Raw genomic sequence first — 6,000 nt, forward strand, 5'->3', positions numbered from 1 at the left:
GATTTGGACAATTCCAAGATAAATAATCAACATGACCTTCTCTATGCTTTCCCGAAGACATGCCTAACTGACGAAGTATAATTATCTTTAAATCCCTAAAAGAAAAGGAAAGGCTGGGAACACACACAATCTCCCAATGATACATGTAACTAAAGAACTTGTTTCTGGCCCGGCGTGGTGGCTCACACCTGTAATCCTAGCACTTTGGGAGGCTCTGTCTCCTAAATGGAGGCAGGCGGATCACCTGAGGTTAGGAATTCGAGACAAGCCTGGTCAATGTGGTGAAACCCTGTCTCTACTAAAAATACAAAAATTAGCTGGGCATGGCGGTGTACGACTGTAATCCCAGCTACTCAGGAGGCTGAGGCAGGAGAATGATTTGCACCCAGGATGTGGAGGTTGCAGTCAGACAAGACTGCACCACTGCACTCCAGCCTGGGTTGCAGAGCGAGACCCTGTCTAAAATAACTCATTTCTTAGTTCTGGGATGCTGGCATGAACGTGGCTATTCTTCCCCGGACTTCAGGACGCTGAGGCGGGTGGATTGCTTCAGTCCAGGAGTTGGAGACCAGACTGCCAGTCCGGGCAACGTGGTGAAACCTGGTCTCTACAAGGGAACGTTTTTTCTGACTTGGTGAATGATCATCTACAGATCTATCCAGAGGGCTATTCTCCAGGAGGCAGTGGCACCCTGTTTGCTTCTTTAGTTGCCCAATTAACACTTAGGAAAGTCAATTAATACAATCATTCTTACTGAGTTTATTAAAGAGGAATGCATTAATTCTGAGTTTAAGAACTTTTTTTTTTTTTTTCTTTTTTGAGATGTGTCTTGCTCTGTCGCCCAAGCTAGAGTGCAGTGGTGCAATCTCGGCTCACTGCAACCTCCACCTCCTGGATTCAAGCGATTCTCATGCCTCAGCCTCCTGAGTAGCTAGGATTACGGGCCCCCACCACCATGCCTGGCTAATTTTTGTATTTTTAATAGAGATGGGGTTTTGCCACGTTGGCCAGGCTGGTTGTGAACTCCTGATCTCACGTGATCCACCCATCTTTGCCTCCCAAAGTGTTGGGATTACAGGCTTGAGCAACTGCACCCAGGCTAAGCATTATTATACCCTTACTTATAAAGATCTTGTGGTGTAATGATTGTTAACTCTTAGAAATTGTAATCTTTATCCAGAATCACAGGGAAAATAAAAAAAAGAAACTGTAATTTTTAAACCACTTGGTTCAGCAGTATATGATCATGGTTGTCCCCCTTCACTCAACATACGTTTATTATGACCATTGTATATGGCGAATATTTTAAGAATAATCCTTTTAAGGGCTAATTTATTAGAAGTCCAGCCTGAAAAATATGATTTCAATCATTTCTTCTTTTTTAGAGACAGGGTCTCACTGTTGCCCAGGTTGGAGTGCAGTGGTGCAATCATGGATCACTTCAGGCTTGAACTTTTGGCCTCCAGTGATCCTCCCACCTCAGCCTCCCAAGTAGCTGGGACCATAGGCGGTGCCACCACGCCCAGCTAATTAAATTTTTTTTTGTACAGACGGGGTCTTGTTAAGTTGTCCATGGTCTCAAGTTCCTGGGCTCAAGCAATCCTCTGGTCTTGGCTTCCCAAAGTGCTGGGATTATGGTATGAGCCCAGCTGACCTCAATTGTTTCTTAGCAAGAAGGTTCAGTGTAAGAATAGAAAGATTTTGGCTTCTATGGGCCTCTGGTTAGGCTAAGTTCTCTCATTATATATTAACTGACAATAGATAATAATGACTTCTTCTTTTTTTATTTTTTTATTTTTGAGATGGAGTCTTGCTCTGTGGCCCAGGCTGGAGTGCAGGGGCATAATTTTGGCTCACTGCAACCTCTGCCTCCTGGGTTCAAGCGATTCTCCTGCTTCAGCCTCCTGAGGAGCTGGGATTATAAGTGTGCACCACCACACCTGGCTAAATTTTTCGTAGAGACAGGGTTTCACCATGTTGGCCAGGCTGGTCTCAAACTCCTGACCTCAGGTGAGCTGCCTGCCGTGGCCTCTCTAAGTGCTGGGACTCACAGGTGTGAGCCACTGTACCCCGCGATAATTATTAATATTTACTGAGGCCTTCAGTAAATCTTAAGGGCATAAATAATATTAAGGGCATAACAATCGTATGGAATAAATATTACTACCGTATCTATTTTACAGATGAGAAAGTGGAGGCCTAACTAGTAAAGGGCAGAGCCACGTTTTTTTTTTTTTTTTGAGACGGAGTCTCGCTCTGTCGCCCAGGCTGGAGTGCAGTGGCCGGATCTCAGCTCACTGCCAGCTCCGCCTCCCGGGTTTACGCCATTCTCCTGCCTCAGCCTCCCGAGTAGCTGGGACTATAGGCACCCGCCACCTCGTCCGGCTAGTTTTTTGTATTTTTTAGTAGAGACGGGGTTTCACTGTGTTAGCTAGGATGGTCTCGATCTCCTGACCTCATGATCCGCCCGTCTCGGCCTCCCAAAGTGCTGGGATTACAGGCTTGAGCCACCGCGCCCGGCCAAAGTCATGTTTTAAATCATGGTCTGGTTCCTGGTTGGAAACCAGGCGGAAACACCACAAGAAAAAAAAAAATCATGGTCTGACTTAAAGCCTGTCTTCATAATACATCATTATCCTGATAAAGTAATCAATAAGTTATTAGTTCAAAGGACTGATTTACACCTTTATCATCTAGGCCGCATCATAGAGATGCTACTGCACAGCTGAGAAAAACAAACTAGCATTTGACCACACTGCATTTTGGCACATGAACTCTAGCTGGTAGCTGTTAGGGTGAGTATGCAGTTCCACACAGAGACATTTACAATAGAAATAGGGGTAGGAATGGGTGGGGGAAACCCCTATTTCTGACACTCCAGGTCCATTCCTGGAGACATCACTATAACTACCAGCAGAATACTACAGAAATTATTAAATATCAAAAGAGTGCCCACCCATTTATAGTGACTACTACTAAAATTAAAACGTGCTCAAATGTGGCCGGGCGTGGTGGCTCACGCCTGTAATCTCAGCACTTTGGGAGGCCGAGGCGGGTGGATAAAGAGGTCAGGAGTTCAAGACTAACCTGGCCAATATGGTGAAACCCTGTCTCTACTAAGAATATAAAAATTAGCTGAGTGTGGGACTCCATCTTAAAAAAAAAAAAAAAAAAAAAAGAGAAGCATTTACAGTCACTTATTGTATAAAACGTTGCATTTTCAAACTCCAACTAGATTTTTTTTCTGGACAGGGTCAGAAACCAGTAGAGCAAAGGTGACTAGTTCCTCTAGATGCTAACTTGCTGCCTAGACCTTAAAGCCCTGTGATTTATTGCCTTGGGTGGTGTTGAGTAAGATGAGGGCGGGCTGAGAAGGCTATCCTGGCTCTCACTGTAGCCTGTCCACTTTCATTTCTCGTGGCATATATTCAAGGACCCATCCTGTACTACACTCTGCAGATGTTCAGCAACTAGATAGCTATCAAAAACTATGGGTAGTTACCAAGTTACCCACACCTTAACTATTGGGTTTTGTTTGTTTTCAATCTTTTATTTTATTTTTTTGAGACTGAGTCTCACTCTGTCGCCCAGGCTGGAGTGCAGTGGCATGATCTCGGCTCACTGCAACATTTGCCTCCTGGGTTCACACGATTCTTGTGTCTCAGCCTCCCGAGTAGCTGGAATTACAGGCGCCCGCCACCACGCTGAGCTAATTTTTGTATTTTTAGTAGAGATGGGGTTTCACCATGTATCCCAAACTGATCTTGAATACCTGAGCTCAAGTAATCTGCCCGCCCTGGCCTCCCAAAGTGCAGGGATTACAGGCGTGAGCTACCGCGCCCAGCCTTGGACATTTTTCCTTATCCTCACATTGTTCCCTTCATCTGTAACACAGCTTCACAACATTGCTGGGTCAAACGTATCCAACTGAAAAGACCCAAATCAACTGTCACTTGAAAGTCTTTAATGACTAACTCCTCAACACCCAAATTAATCTTTCTTGTCTCTGTGTATTAGCATAACTTTTATTTGGGTATGTTTTCTCATCTGCTGGACTATAATTTCCTTAGGCTGGTAGAGTTGAACCAGTATGGTCTTAGGAGTGACACTGATCTGGGTTCCAAATCGGGTCCCAATTTATTCTTCCTAAACTTCCTATTTCCCAATGATCCGTCTAGGATAATGTCAATTTCGAAGGGCTGTTGGGAGGTTTACTTAAAAAAAATTTTTTTAAAGAGACAGCGTCGTCTCCCTATGTTGCCTAGGTTGGTCTGGTCTCCTGGGTTCAAGGGATACTCCCACTTCCGCCTCCCAAACTGCTGGGATTACAGGTGTGAGCTGCGGAGCCACGCCCTGTTGTGAGGTTTAGATGACAAACTATAGGTACTCAAAGTTTACTTTGTGGCTGATGGGCATTATCAACAGAATTATCAACAGCAGCATTTATTCAGTGATGGCTACCTACTTAGTGCCACTGCCAAACGCTGGAGCCAAAAAGCAAACAAAGCTGCCCTGGAGAAATACAATGTTTCCATCAAGTTTATGGATACAGGGAAAAGCAGAGCACATCTGTCAGGATATACCCAGGCTGGGTGTAGACAGAACACCAGCTACAAGAAAAACAAAACAATCCCATCAGCACGTGCATTCCGTGCCGGCTCGGGGGTGTGCCCCGGGAAGAGAGTAAAGCTCTTTCCTATTGGCGATTTGGAGCGTGACATCAAGACCACCCCTTGCAAAGGACGGACCAATGGGCCTCGGCGGGGAGGACCCAACGGTGACAGTTGAGGGCTTAACAGGATCCCCGTTTAGACACAACCTGACTCTCATTTGTCGCCCCCTCCCGCCAGCTTTTTAATAAAAGAAAATTCCCGGCCGGGCGCGGTGGCTCAAGCCTGTAATCTCGGCACTTTGGGAGGCCGAGGCGGGCAGATCACTTGAGGCCAGGAGTTCGAGACCTGTCTGACCAAATGGTGAAACCCCGTCTCTACTAAAAATACAAAAATCAGCCGGGCGTGGTTGCGCGCGCCCGTAATCCCAGCTACCCAGAAGGCTGAGGCAAGAGAATCGCTTGAACCCGGGAGGCAGAGGTTGCAGTGAGCCGAGATCGCTCTACTGCACTCAGGCCTGGGAGACAGAGCGAGACTCCGTCTCAAAAACGAAAAAAAGAAAATTATCTTTTGCACAAAATATTTCCGAGCCGCAAGTCGCAGAATCAGAAGAGCGGAGTTCTTGCCTGGCCCCAGCGTGACTTTGGGATTTCACTTTCTCCCTTCTGCGCTTCGGTCACCTTACTTTAAAGAATGCGCACAATCGCTCCGCCTTGGGCCAATAACATGCCTCGCCAATTAGACCGTAAACTCAGCGTGGCGATTATCAGGAGCCTCGGGCTGCTGCAGGGTGTGGCAAGCGCTCCTGGCGGGCAGACGCCCCGAGGTCCCCCTCCAACGTTTTTGGAAGCGACACCTCCTCCTTCCCGCCCTAGGGAGCCCCTGGAGCGAATGGCTCTGACCCTGACCCCCGAAAGGACGCAGGCGAGGCCCAAGGACCGGCTGTGCGGACGTGGGGCTCTCGGGAAGGGACAGCGCGGTTGGCCAAGCTGGGGTCCGAACCCCGCGGCCAGCAGTGGGGATGCTCAGGACTCGGGCCTGCGTGAGGAGAGACCCCGCGCGCCTCCTGTGACCCGGCCGGGGAGGCTCTGCAGAAGGGATTCCCGCTCCGTTTCCACGTCACGCCCCGAAATCAAGCCCGGGTCGCCCCCTCAGCACACCCCAGCCGTGTCGCGGCTTACCATTCCACTCGTCCCGGGCCAACCGAGCCATTATTCCCAGCCCGGACGCCCGCGGGAGCAAAGGAAGAAGTAGAGGCTTCGCTACCGGAAGTAACAAGACGGACTGCGGGTAGAGTGCCCCGGACCCGCGACCATAGAGGAGAGGCCGCTCTCCTTTCAGAACCTCCCTGAACCCCGCGACCTCCCCGCTGCCTAGAGCGGCCACTCCC

General features: G+C 48.3%; 1 protein-coding gene across 4 annotated transcripts in view; it reads right to left on the minus strand.

Moving 5' to 3' along the window:
* BFAR (bifunctional apoptosis regulator) overlaps positions 1-6,000 on the minus strand; it is a 42,102-nt gene extending 36,102 nt beyond the window's left edge. For 2 of the 4 annotated variants that reach the window (XM_025370823.1, XM_025370820.1), the window contains exon 1: positions 5,792-6,000. The gene's annotated coding sequence lies outside the window, so the exon portion shown is untranslated. Of the gene's footprint in view, positions 1-5,340; positions 5,645-5,791 lie in introns of those variants that run through there. The other 2 variants (XM_025370822.1, XM_025370821.1) reach the window with 2 other exon arrangements.

Source organism: Theropithecus gelada, chromosome 20 (genome assembly GCF_003255815.1).
Source record: "Theropithecus gelada isolate Dixy chromosome 20, Tgel_1.0, whole genome shotgun sequence".
NCBI lineage: Eukaryota > Metazoa > Chordata > Mammalia > Primates > Cercopithecidae > Theropithecus > Theropithecus gelada.